General features: G+C 45.3%; 1 long non-coding RNA gene across 1 annotated transcript; it reads right to left on the bottom strand.

Annotated features, from left to right (window-relative positions):
* Positions 1-593: 593 nt before the first annotated feature.
* On the bottom strand, positions 594-12,413 carry LOC129735759 (uncharacterized). The gene is made up of 3 exons (XR_008731611.1): positions 12,213-12,413; positions 7,525-7,635; positions 594-1,359 (listed from the first exon to the last, which is right to left on the bottom strand). It is a non-coding gene; the product is annotated as an uncharacterized LOC129735759 (long non-coding RNA).
* Between the last annotated feature and the right edge of the window lie 1,870 nt (positions 12,414-14,283).

The following is a 14,283-nucleotide window of genomic DNA, read 5'->3' as shown; positions in this document are numbered from 1 at the left end:
ATGCATTAAAAATTATATGAATTGCCACAACGGTGGGCTTGCCTTCAGCTTTCCCCAGTCACAGTGTCGGTGATGGGAAAATTCTCCACAACAGCCTCTCTCTCCCCGCTCCCCCTTCTCTCCCTCTTTCCTTTTCTGCTAACCTTCTGGTGATAACATCACCACACAATGGTTAGAAGTATTTACTCACAGCATTTTGATGTCATGTTTTGTTGTTAAACAAAAATCAACATGTCTGGGGGGAATTTCCTCCTATATTGTATAACTAACATCTGTGTACCCCCTGAAATTCACACAAGTTGAACTGCTGGAGTAGGTGGTTATTCACAGCCAGTTATAGCAGGCATACTCATGTCCTTGTACCATGAACGAGTGATCCAGTTATAAGTTTGCTTCTTAACCAGAGGATTGTTGCAGGAGTAGCATTCGGACCTGCTGCTGCTGCTGCTTTTTTTGGTTTGGTTTGGAGGGGCAAAGATGCGGTCCTCCCTGTGGACAATAATAAACAAAGCCACAGAGCTTGTCCTGTAATTTTCTACCAGCTAAAGCTAGAAGGTTTAGTTAACACACGGAAGATCAAGGAAGACCCAAATGCTGCAGAGAGAGATCACTGCTCCTCTGTCTGGTGACTGCAGATTTTCACGGCTCACATTCCAGCAAAGAGAGATTGATGGTGAAATGACTGGGCATATTCTACATGTAAAATATTTTATGTACATATAGATTGTCTATATGAGATAGTAGCAGGTCTCTAACAAGGCAGTTTCTGACATCTTTGCAACATTTCATGCATCTATCCCCCAGCGCTCCTGGGAGGTATAAAATTGCTGATGCAGAGAAAAGCTAATTGGCCAAATCCACAAAGAGACTTAAATTCCAACATGCCACATAAGGTATCTACACACAAAATGTTAATCCTCAAAATCCTGTTCCTTACCCCTGGATATTTCTAAAGATCTGATGCAGCAACATTTCTGCCGAGTATTCTGGATCTGAAACATTGCTTCTTCTGTCAACTGGAAATGCATCTGTCTTCACTGCAAACAGGGTCACACCAGAGTCCCTGGTATTCACAAACCCACTGGCAGGGCTGCCTGTCCCCATTACATGCGCAGGTGTCCATGCAGTAGCTGCATCATGGAGCTCATTTAGCCAAGAGCACACTCTTAGGTGCTCCAGGAGCCTTGCTGAGGGCTGCCTCGTGCCTTTCAGGTTAGCAGAAAACGCATAGTGTGGCTCCTGCCTCACCTGCTGCTTTTCCATCTTCCATGCTCTCATAGACCTCCTGTCCAAAGTTGTTCTGGCAGCTCCCTTTTGGGCCTCTCAACTACAGTCTGCTGGCCATGCATCCGGCATCCACTGAGGCAAAAAGACATAGCAGAAACTTCAAATGTTTGATATTACTACTTTTATGCTATGGAAAAATCATGTGTTTTGTCCGTTATCATTCCAACTTCTTCACTATAGGGAAAAAAAAAGAAAACAGTGGCAAAATACCAGCTTACTGAAGAGACAGAAGGCAGGTGCTGATGCAAAATAAAAAACACTTTCAGATAAAACAGGCCATCGGTGAGCAAGGAGTTACAATGTTTCATGACAATGTTGCCACCAAACCCAGATAACAGTCATAGGGTAGGGAAAAGCATCTGTAGTGTGTCCAGCAAACCTTAGAAACACTGTTGAAGGGAATAAATGCATTTGCATAATAATGACACTAAGCATTTCTGGATTTATTAGTGTGATGCAAGAATTCTTACCCTGTGTAAAGGAGGATTCTGTGAACAACTTTTGACTCCTTTCAGATGCTGATCTGTTTCCTGCATGTGCATAAAACGCTACCCTTTTGCTGCAAAGTTGTCAGTGTATTACAGAGACCGTGAACTTATCTGTTCAGTCAGTAGCCATGGGGGTTTATTACATGGATAATTGACTCTGTTCTGGCCTAAATCGTTCTTTTCTTTGTAGTTTTAGATAACCTTTCTTTCTTTCTCTCTCTCTCTGTTAGCCCTTGCATCTGTTGGATCTGACATCTGTATGTCAGTGTATGTGGTATACTTCTTAAAATTGCCTCTTTGCAAAGGTGTTTAAACATGTCTCCTTTTTTAAATAACTGTCATCTTGCCAAGTGAAGGAAACAAATACCTATGAGAGAAAAAAAAAAAAAATCTAAACAGGAACTATAAAGCCAAAACCCCACCAATACTGGGAATTCTGTGAACACCATTTCAACCCAGCTGGTTAAAGTAAGGCAGATGATATATTTTTTTTAATTCTACAGTCATGAAATTACAAACCAGTTCTTAACCATGACAAATGAGTCAGGTTCTAACCTCAGCAATGCAGTAAAAGCTCAGCTCTAATGAAACAGGCAAATGTCAATACAGCGATTAGCTTGGAAGATAATATTCTGAGAGGCTTTTACAGATGACCTAACTCCACTCACAAAAAAGGATTATATTCTTTCTTTCCCTTTGTGATATCTGAATACCAGCCCTTTAGCTGAAAACTGTTTGCTGAGGGGTGGGGGTGGGGTGTTGTGTTGCTGGTTTGGTTTGGTTTTTTTACTGTAGAAATCACAAGAATTTAAAATCTCATTTTCTCACATATTACTAGAGAGCTTTTTTGAAGTCTCATACCACTTGAAGGACAATGCACTGGATGGTTGTGAATGCCTCCCACGCATGGTTATCTCTATTTAAAACTGGCTGTATGGGTTAAAATGAAAGCAAAAGTAATGTAAATGAGATTTAAATCAATTTGAGCATATTCACACACATTCAAATGTACACACAAATACAGTGGCTCAACAGAATCTGTTAACAAGAATCATATTATTTGTTCATCTGATACAACTTTTCAAAACCTGGAAAAACAGGTTACCAACAGAGTAGGCTGAGGTGACAAGTTACTGGGTATCAGCTACTACATGGTGACTGTACTACAGGTGGTCTTGATGTCCTGCAGGACCACTGGAAGAGGAAGAAGCTACTGGTTATTTATCATGGAATGAAAAGATGCCCGCTGTGGAGAGCACGGTGTCAGTGACACACAGCATGTTCACATCCAGCTTCCACCTCGGCGGCTTCTTTCAGATTCTTCAACATCAGGCTCCTAAGCCACCTTTGAATACCTTTTCCATCATCTAAAAAAAGTGTCTTGTCTGTATCTGTGCGCACGGCCCAACCATTGCATCCTTGCTATGAAGTTTTGAATACATTGATCATGGAATCACAGAATCACTTAGGTTGGGAAAGACCTTTCAGATCATCAAGCCCGACCGTTAACCTGACACTGCCAAGGCAACCACTAAAACCTATCATTTCATGATTGCTATGCCCAAGATGGTTTTCAACCATCACATCACCCACCAGTCCTCCTCCATTTGCAAACAACAGGTCCCACAAGGCGCCTTCCCTAGCTGGCTCCCTCACCAGCTGCATCAGGAAGGCCTCTTCCACACACACCAGGAACCTCCTAGGCTCTTTCCTCTCTGCTGTGTTGTATTGTCAGCAGATGTTTGGTGCATTGAAGTCACTGGTGAGAGCAAGGGCTAGCGATTGTGAGACTTCTCTCAGCTGTTTGTAGAATATTTTGTCTGCCTTTTTGTCCTGGTTGGGTGGTCTATAACAGACTCCCCCCAGGATATCTGCTTTGTTATCCTTCCCCCTGCTTCTTACCCATAACACACAACCCTATCACCACCATCATTAAGCTTTCGCCAGTCAAAATACTCCCTAACATACAGGGCTAGCCCAACACCCCTCCTTCCTTGCCTATTCTTTCTGAGGAGTTTATAGCCGTCCATCGCAGCACTCCAGTAGTGCGAGTCCTCCCACCACGTTTCCACAAGGGCAACTATGTGATGGTTTTCCTGCTGCACAATGGCTTCCAGCTCCTCCTGTTTGTTGTCTGTGCTGCGGGCATTGGTGTAGATGCATTTCCATTGGGGTATTGATCCCACCACCTTTCTGGGGGGAGAACCCCTAATTCCTACATGATCATTCACAGGTGTTTCCATGGTTTCTAACACACAGCACATACAACCCTGAAATTTCTGGTTTTAATGTTCTAAAACATCCCAGAAATGTAAAATGCTATAAATCAGTTTCCTCATTAAAGGAATATTTAAAAAATCTTTTTATCTTTTAAAGGTGTTCCATTTCCCTGACTCAGACCATTTCCTAGTGGGTTCCGCATAATGAATATTAGCAGAGGTTGGCTTACCACAGTGTCTAGTGAGACTCATTTATCAAAGCCCAGGATGTGCACCACGCAAAGGAAAAAAAAAACAACGATTAAAAATGAACAAAAAATTTCAACCCTAACAATCGTTCCTCTCATTTTTGTATACTTGGGCATGTTCCAGTGCATGCAGCGAGAAGACAAAATGGCCATCTGCAGAACATGAAACACATTTAACGAGAGATTTGTACACCTTGAAAGTCACCGGTGCTGAAGCTGCAAATGACTAATGACAGCCTTTCCTCATGAGTCAGATTAATTGCATCACCCATTGATGCTTATTTCTGTGTCCCGTTTATACCTAGGGATAGTTACAAGGTAATTCATTCTGTCATTTACATACCAGATAAAATCTGATATGTAAAGAAAATATAGCAAACTGGCTCTTAAGCTGAAACAGCTTTTGGATAGTGTCGCAGCTCTATCCAAAGTAGCCGGCTGCAGCAAGGCTTTTACCACCTCATCCCAGGTTAACTTCAATAAATAGTTCCCACACCTTGCCCCAGCACAGCCACCCCCACAAGGTTTCAAAAGTCCATCTGCTGTCCGTGCTGTTTCTTCATCCTCTTCACGCCAGCCCACCCTGCGTCTTGCCCCTGCTGCGTCCAGATTCTTCCTTCTCCAGGCTCCTCTTCCAGCCGGCCTCTCCTCATCCGAGCCCCCTGCTTCTCCCAGAGTCTGTCCTTGTCTCTCCTCCATCCAGGGCACACTCACTCTCTCTCTCTCTCTCACTCTCTCTCTCTCTCTCTCCTCCCTCTGCTTCTTCCAGGTCTCTTTTCATCCAGGGCTCCTCCTCCATACCCCTTAGAGCTTTTTTACTACTTAGCAGGAACCAGCCACAGCTGCACATTATCCACGTCAGCCAACCCACCGCCCCTGAAGCCAGCCCACAGCTGTATGTTATCAATGTTAATTAACCCAGCTTCATTCCTCTACAGGATAGTAATAACATTACAAACTGACAGTAGTCCTTTTAAGCAGAATACTGTAAAAAGGACTCTAAGCACCAGAGGGTTTTGTGTGTGGTGGTGGCGTGTGTTATGCTACCATCTCACTTTCAAGCACCATAGCCTCGTGTCTGAGAAGTGGCAGACGCTGGACATCAAGTAGTAACCAGTACGTGCGCATTCACACACACAAATGTGCGGGCACGCTTAGATCTGCTCCTGTAGCACCACACAGAAAAGCCAGAGGCATTATTAGTCTTACTCTTGCCAACAGAAAAGTGCCAGCTTTGCATAAGGTCATGTCCTGCAGACGCACCTGCGCGCTTGGGCAAGGTGCCTTGTGTAAACCACAGCTATGATCTATCACAGCACAGAATCCCAATTCCATCTAAACTCCTGGCCTTTTGTAAAGGGACCTCACTGTCAACAACAAGCCTGCATATGTAAAAAACAGTTGAATCTGAAATTACAGACTGGAAAGCTGGTGGCCTCCAACACAGCAGAAGCACCGTGATTTTGGAGCAGGCTCGCCAGCCTTGTAGAAAAGGGAGCTCTAGAATCACAGGATTGGTGCAACAAGGCACAGCATCTTGCTAAACTGGACAGACAGTGGTTTCCACGTGCAGTTGAGACCCGGGGGTGGTGGAGGGGGTTCAGATCTTTGAAATGCCTGCCATTAAGTCTGCTGAGCTGTCAGCAGATCTGCCGGCTGCCTGGGGAGGCCGAGTTCCACCACTCTGGGAAGGACCCCCATCTTTCTGATGCAGCTGTCCTTCTCCACGGTGGCAGGACAGGTTTCCAGGGAGCAACAATAAGGCTCCTGCTGCCGGCACAACAGGACCACAGGCGGAGGGGGTACAGAAAGGACGTGTGGCGCATACGCCTCTGTGCCTTTGAAGAAAAATCAGAGCCAGGACAGTGGAGGGAAGAATAGTCCAAAAAGCTGTTTGATATATCTGGATCCCAAGGCCTACATGCTTTCTGTTTGTTCAAAGGTTTGCTCTGATGTTTTTGAGCCATTCTCTACTGCTAATGTCAAACTCCTCATCTGTGCACTTACTGCATTTCCACTATAAATTCACTGCTTCTCCTTTAGTGCAGAAAGTAGTAAATGGATTTACAAGCTTCTCTTCTTGTCCTAAGTGACTGATTTCACTTTAAAGTGTTATAAATGGCCAAAGCGTTCAAGAGAGAGAGAGATGGATTGGTTTCAGATTTGCATTTTTGTCCTTCCCACCACAAACCTGCTCCTCCAGGAGGAGGTTTCTGGCTCCCACCTCGCCATTATAGCTGCTCCTTCCCTGGTGTTGCAACACTGCTACCTTTGATGGTACATTTGAATGTCCTTTTTTAAAAGGAGAAAAAACCATAGAGCCAGAAATGGGAAAATTTCCATTTCAAGCACCATGTCTTTTTTCCCCTCAGCTCTTGTTATCTTCAAAGCACTGTACAAAATCAACTGATGAATTCTCCCCACCTTACTGGAAAGTGTCATCCATCCCACGGGACAGGTGAGCAACAGAGAAATGGAGCAACACATCTGAGGTCTCAGAATAGGTCCGGAGCCAAGGAGCACTTGCAACCTCTGGGCACCTGCATGGGGACTCTCCCCTCTGGAGGGGCCTGTTCTTAACACTCTTGATCCTGAACAGCTGGGCAAGAGGATTTTAGGTTTTGTTAATTAACAGAGAAATCTATTTCTAAAAGACATATACCCCTCCTGTTTAGAAGCTGAAGGCAGGTTCAGGCTGTACATACCTAGAAACTTCTGCTCTTTGGATTTTGATGGGACAGTAGACTTTTAGGCTCTGAATTCAGCTATTCCCACTGTCAGTGATTTTATAGCCTGCATAAAAGCCACGGTATGCATCTTTCAATCACTGTTTATTGGAGGAGATGAGAGAAGAACCCGAGTACCACAAAGCATAAAAACCACAGGTTAGGACTTACTTAAGGCAGTGCAGTAAAATAGATCAGTCAGCTTTGCAACAGAAGAGCAGTGCAGCAGCCTGCGAGCATTTTTTCCCCAGCTTTTGTTTGCAGACCTGCTTCAATGAGGAGACAAATGAAAAAAAAAAAAATGGTGTGGAGTAAGGAGCATATCCTGGAACCTGCCTTCACGAAAGCCCTGCAGCTCCACTCTGATTCGCAAGCGAGTCTTTTTCAGGGATTTGTCACCTACCCTGCAATGTACTGGCTTAGGAGCTTTAGCATACACTGCTTTTTTCAGCATCCTTTTGATTTTGCATGTATTCACAGTAGTGCAAATGAGACATGGTCGGCATTAGGTTTCTGATGCAAAAACTCTCAAGCCCAACCTATACTAAATACTCACCCAGCAGCTGGTGCCTCTGGAGGACTGGCAAAGCTGGGGTGTCAGCAGGGCATTTTCTAGGCAGGACTCCATTACGCACAGCCATGTAGCAACTCTCCAGACACCTAAAAACTATGAGGACTCTGGTCATCAATGAGAGGGAAGCAAAAGGACAGCACACATGTTCTGCCCTACAAAACCTCACCCCTCTTCCCTTCCTGGTGTCCCTTCCCAGGCAGCGTCTGGGGAGAAAGTAGCCCCAGATTCAGTGCATTTGCATAGCTTTTGGTGTTGTCTCTGGGACAGTGGTTAAGTTAAACCAATTTAATCCAGTCAGGTTGTAGTGCTGTTTTCTGTCCTTGGGATCTATGAACACTGGTCACCTAGGCTGATACTGGAAGCCTCTAATTGGAAGCAATCTGACACTTACTGGGTCAGTTTGATGAACATTCATCCTGTCACTCTAAATAAGCAATGAAGGGTCAGTTTATCACAAGCCACCAAAAATGAGGGCTACACACTTTGCTGAAGGGCTTTCAGAAGCAGATTGAGAACTCTCAGGGGAGGCATTTTCCCTGTGCCTTCTCCCAAGGTCATCCTCACACCACACCTTCTCACCACCACCCCCTCCCCGCCTGGTAGCAGGGGCTTATTTGCTCCGCTTTCTGTGCTTAACTCAAGGGATTTCACCGCTGGGACGTAGACTGGAAAAGCATCTTAACGTGCATTTTAGTTTTAATGGGTAGCATAGGTACCTACTGCATAGGCAGTTGAATTAACAGTCAGTCCTCTTATTTTCCAGCAGTGGACGCCTGTTTAATGCAATATATATTATTCAAGACCCTTCTGCAAAATCTCAGGGAATGAGAACAAGCACCTACAATGAGGCATGGATACAGCCCACAGCAACCAACTGAGGAATATTGGGATCTGGATGTATGAAGTTCTATCTATGTCTTTTGCTTTGACCAATGCAGCTGCTTTAGGACATTGGCGCCTTCATGGCTGACGCTGTTCGCAAGCATTTTGTAAGCAAGAGTCTGCTGCTGCTTTCAGATGACTTCTCAGGTTAGAACACGTCATTAAAACGCTAGCTGTTAAAGAGAGACTCAACAACAGAAGTTAAGTGGGTTTTGTGGGGTGAGGGCTTCAGGCAATTCGTGTGTTGCAAGTTAAATGTACACAAAAAGCAAAGTTTCTTCTTCCCTGTCCACACATAAATTGTGTTGGGTCACCCTGAAATCGAGATACTCAGTAATGTGTAATATTAGCAATGAAAACATTTTGCCTGGCAGGAAGTGTTTGGGTTCCTTGGCAGTTTGTTTTAAAAGCTTTCTTAAGGAGTTTTCAAGAGAAACAACCCTTCAAAACAAACTATGTCAGTGAAAGTGTTCTGTTCTCAAAATGACAAAAAGCCCCACACCATCATGAAAATAATATTTTGAGCTCAAATCCATTTGCCAAATTTGTAAATAGTTCCAGGTGGGCAGAAGTGATCTTTGCCATTCATCCCTGCTAGCAGGAGTTTGATCTGTCTGAACTGACGCATGTGGCAGAGAAGGAGCCACTGCTTCTGAGAAAAGCCCTTTCTGGGCAGCACAGCTTGCTTGGGTCAGTTCTGGTCCTTGCAAAGAAACCAAGGAAGACCAACATTCTGCTTTTGGAATGCACCAATCCAAGTGGTCTCCCAGCTCATTTTCCAAGGGAACACTACACCTCCTCTGCCCATCACAGAACTCCCTCATTCTCAGTTTATTTTTTGGACAAATGGCTTAACCTCATACACCTTGTTGCACTAGTAAAATTGCTGGTTGCTGACAGCCAGCATCAGCAAGGAGAGATGCTGAACCAGAGCTGAACTTAGCTGGACTGCAAGTACAGCCAGGGAGAATGAGGCTCAACCCCATTAGAAGTACAAGGTGGCAGCCCGGGGATGCTCAGCACCGGTCATGGTGCCTCCACTGCAGACACCGTTGTCAGCAAGGTATCATCTTGCCTGGGCATTGTCCATTTTGCAGAACTAGTTTGTATTTCTTTTCTCTCCTGTAACTTAAGCCTGTAACTGCCACACTGGATGATTAAATGTATGTGTTTCTAGACAGAGCTAAGACTGTGCATCACGTTACAGACATGAGATTTCACCCCACATACACTTGAAGTGTGGCACAAGCAGGTGATCTCGACCTTGAGATTATTTTCTTGCTTGTAGTTTATTTTCTGTCTCTCATTTTTATCATCTGAGTTCTTCACTCAACCCTTTTTCTTCTTCCCTGCCTCAGTTCTCTTCCTTGGTTTTTGTTGAGTTTTGGGGTTTTTTTTTTCCTTCATTTTTACCTTCAGTTTTCCTTAGCAGAAGCGAATGCTGCAGCTGGTATGGCTTTATTTCTTCTTCTTTCCCTCCTCCGCAACCTGTACTTCTAGTCCCTGTGACTGCATCTATCTGTGGAGCGCAAAGTACACGTCGAGTGGGTCAGATCTGATAGCATTCAGGCCCTCCTGGGGACCAAAAGAGGGAACACAAGTGGGTATCTGTCTTGCTGTAGAAATGACCAAACGTGGACTCCTCAGGATGGGACAGCCTGAGCATCATCACAGTGACCCCAGGAGTCAGATGAGGGAGAAGGCTATGTTCCTATGGGCTCAAAGAGGAGCAAGGTTCTGGCATTTTATTCTCACACCCACCCACAGCTCCTGTCTACAAGGAAATCATTCACCCAGCAATACAAAGAGAACAGTAATAAAAGCTTTCCGAGGGAGTGGTGGGACTAAGCCGGTGCCTGGCACAGTTCTTTAAATCCTGCTGTGAAAGGGAGCATGAGGCCACAGCCTGAGATGCTGCTTCAGGGCAGGCAGGTCTGGCTGGCTGCCCAGCAGAGATCATCTCTCCCTGTATCCACCATCTACCTTCATGTCTCATTGCAGTCTACACAGCAGCAGGAAAGCCAAATATCCTCCTTCCAGTGGTGAAAACCCAGCAACCGCACTCCCTTCATCTGCTTTTACTGATCCTGTGCACTGTTGCTTCTCCCTTCAGCCACCGGCTGACAAGCCCCCAGCAGCACGCGAGGCTGTTTACACAAGTCTTCATGTCTGTGAATGAGCAAGTGGGTGTTGATGAAGCACTGCAGTCAATTAATTTCCTTCAAAGAAAGATGGCTCGCTCCCACGGCTTCTGCCTCTCCAGAGACAGGGAAACACGGCACGGCTTGCCAAGGTCCCTTCCTGGAGACATCAGAAGGCATGGCAGCCCAGGGCAAGCGGGGCATGCCACAGGCTCCCCCAGAATAATCTCGCTGGCTGCACCATGAGACAGTGATATTTTGTGCCTGGGATAAGCAAGCAGGAGGGGAAAAAGCACTGGGTGTAAAATTATTCTTACCTACATGAGAGGCAGTCAAATGCCCTACCTAGCAGGTCTCAAGATTTCACTGAGCTGAGCAGTTCCTTTGAGGAACAGAGTCGATCCACTGTTCAAATGCGTTCAAGTTTTGCTTCTTTTTAAAATCAATGATGTGAGAAAAAAAATACCATTTCTAACATTTTTGAATGACACAAAAATTGGGGAAGAAAGGTGAATAGGATGAAACGTGGACACCGAGCAATCCATATCATCACCCCAGGCAGCTTTGTGTTATGGACACATGTAAAGTCAGGTCTCTGCGCTCAAGGGACAAAGCTGCCCTCACCACGTGGGGGGTCTGGCAGTGAGCTTCTGACAGGACCAAACTCAACTAGGAAGGTTACCGTACTGCTGTGTTTGACATCGCTGCCACTGCTGGAAGGTAGGGTCCAGTTTTGATGCCCATGGTACTAGAAAATGGGTGAGCAGGCTGTGTGGGTGGTTCAAAATAACCAAGGGATTGGAAAACAGCCTTTGCACTGCCAGCTTCAGTTTCTGAGAGTGAAGGTTATGAATGATGTGCTTATCCCCTACAAGGGGCCAATGTTTCCCGAGAAAGCCAAACGTTGAATCATTTAGTTTCTCATCGATTATAGAGGGATGACAACGTTCCTTTCCATCCAATACAAACTCTTTGAGACAAGGCCCGTACAAGACCCAGAAGCCAAGACATTAGGAAATTAATACTTAAGAGCAGGCAGAGGTACAATGCAGAAAAGCTACCTCTACAGACCTAGCAACAGAGCCAGCAGGTAATGGGAAATCTTCCCCACTCGTCCTTCACATCACTCCATTATATATCCTGTTACCTGAACAGCTCCCAAAAGTGCTACCTGCCTCTCCTCTCTGCTCATCAGTCTTCTCTTCTGCCTGCCTCTTTCTTCAGATCGGCTTTTAAGGCTGCCTGCTATTCTCAGAATAGCCTCCTACTTCATGTTTGCTAAGCTGATGCCTCCTTCTGCTCCAAAGAGTGCCATCCCTGCAAATTATTACAGTAATAAAGACACTGGCTGCGCTACATTTGCACTCCGTTACAAAGCACAGCCTTTCGAGTAGGAGCTCCGTGGGGACAGTACAGAAAGGTGAGGAGCTATGCAGCAGGATTCAAGCTCTGATTAAGGAGCAGACACATCTCTCCCCCTCTCCAGCACCGCAGGTTTAGATCTTGATCTTCAACAATCAAATCTTATACTCTATTCACTTATTCCCCTCGCTCCAAACACACACACACAGTTACCGATCATTCACTTTTCTCTAACATGCTTCAAATTCTTATCTACAAACCATAATCGCATGTTTCAGCACTTACCCATTCCAGTCTTTTTTCTGCCTTTGCAAGTAACTTCTTTCAGTGCTCCAGCCTCATTAGGCAGAGCCCGAATCCTCTGCAGCTGGAAGCACCTTGCTGATCTGGCCCAAATACTCTGAGATTTAACTTGAAAGCTTTATATAGCTCTGGTTTTATGGGACAGGTGAGCACAGCATCTGACATTGTGGGATTGATTTACCGGTGTAGGAAGGAGCGATACAATTCAACAGCATCCAGCTTCAGCTCCTGAATTTACAGTCCAAGCAATGTTCTCCTAACCCTGCTGCTTTGCAGGCAATTTCCTGATTGTTTTAAGATGTGACACATTTAGTAATTGTACCTGTAACAGTTCCCCACCTTGCACTGACAACAAGGTGTGAATGATAACGAATTAGTACCAGGGCTTCACGTACAATGTTGTCGTTAACCAGCTCTTTTGTCAGAGCTGGCACCAAACTGCTGGTCTGAACAGAGGATTCCAGCTCAGCACAGTACCTTGCTTCCCCCACCCCCCAGGGCTGGTGTAGCTGCACACAGGTACAGCAGCCCAGTGCTGCGCACATCAGTCATTTCGTTGCAGCTGTACTGCCATTTAGAGGTTTGCCGATTTATGGCAACCGGTGACCCGATTTCCCAACTCTTTTTGCTTCTTGATGCTTATTAAAAGAAAATCACCAGGTGGAAACCCAGAGGCCCAGGCAAGGTGGGTTGAGAATTTGGACTTCACTTTCTGAAGTACGAGGTGAGGAACAGATGAAATTGGTTCCTAGCACGGTTCTGCTAAAAAGCTTTCTAAACCATTTGGCATATATTACAAGCTTGCCTCTTTGACAGAACAAGAAAAATCCCTTGATAGGATTTATGTATAATTAACTCATTTATTCATTTAACAGGTCTAATTCAGAGATCAGCTATGTGTGAAAAGTACACCAGATTTCAAATCTGTGTGGAGTGCAACCAGCTTAGACCAATGCCTTACAAAAGGACAAATATGTGTGAGGAGGCGTTTACCGTGTCCTGGGCTTGGGCTGGTAAATTTGGTATTTATAGCAAAGCCCTTCTTAAGAAGGGCTTGACTGGAGACAAATCTCTTAAGGAGAAACAGTGGCCAACTGCCCAACAAAGGGCTGTTTCCATTGCACCGGTTATTGTCTCTGCAGGGAGGTTAGCACCAGGAGCCAGCTGTGTCCTGGTTTGCTTTCAGACCCCCTCTGCTGACCTGGCCATAGGGCCTGGGGAAGCCCAGGCTGAGCTGGGCCGGATTTCACCTCACGCCCCGTGCAGGCCAGGCCATGCTCAGCTGGACACTGCACAACAGACCTGGATCCCAGCATTCCCACAGCCCAGGTGATCCACGTCCCATGTACCTCCCTCCCTCCAGCGTGAGCGGGCTTATGGGACCACAGGCCACCTCCCCTTAAGAGAGGAGCTTTAGCCCTTTGCACAGTGGCTGTTACATCAGCAAACACCCCGCTGAACAAGAGCTATTATTTTCCTCCCTCCATGGTTTCAGTTCTAATGAATATGCCAAAAACTCCTCCTTTACCATGTGAGGGTCATTGAGCATTCTTGCTGCAGCTTCTCTTCATACAGGACAAGGTATTTCAGAAGGACCCACAACAGATGAGTCTTTTTTTAGATATAAAACACAAATCAATACACTAAAGGAGCCAAGCTTTCCCATCAACAGTCCTCTCCGTCCTAAATCCTTTTGCAGCTATTACTCACACTAGTACTAGGCAGACCTAACATCTCCCAGCAGCTCAAAGACATCTCTGTTCTGGCTTTACTCCTCACAGAGCAGTCTCATCTGTCCTCCGATGGCAGGGCATCATTGTAGAAGTTTGTTTAGGGATATAACACACAGTCCTCATCCCTCAGCATTTTATAGCTCCATACTTCTTAACTGCAGCTTTTGAAATAAAACATGTCTTGTTTTTTTTTCCACCAAACAAGAACCAAAGATAGTAAGATTGAGGGTTTAAGGTAAATGACACGTGCCTTGCAACTCCACTGGCTTTAAATGTGCCATTTTCATCCTACTAATTAAAACTTTAAGTCAGTTTCATTT

This window comes from Falco cherrug, chromosome 3, assembly GCF_023634085.1.
Source record: "Falco cherrug isolate bFalChe1 chromosome 3, bFalChe1.pri, whole genome shotgun sequence".
NCBI classification, from domain to species: Eukaryota; Metazoa; Chordata; class Aves; order Falconiformes; family Falconidae; genus Falco; species Falco cherrug.
This window is presented reverse-complemented; position numbering and strand designations above follow the sequence as displayed.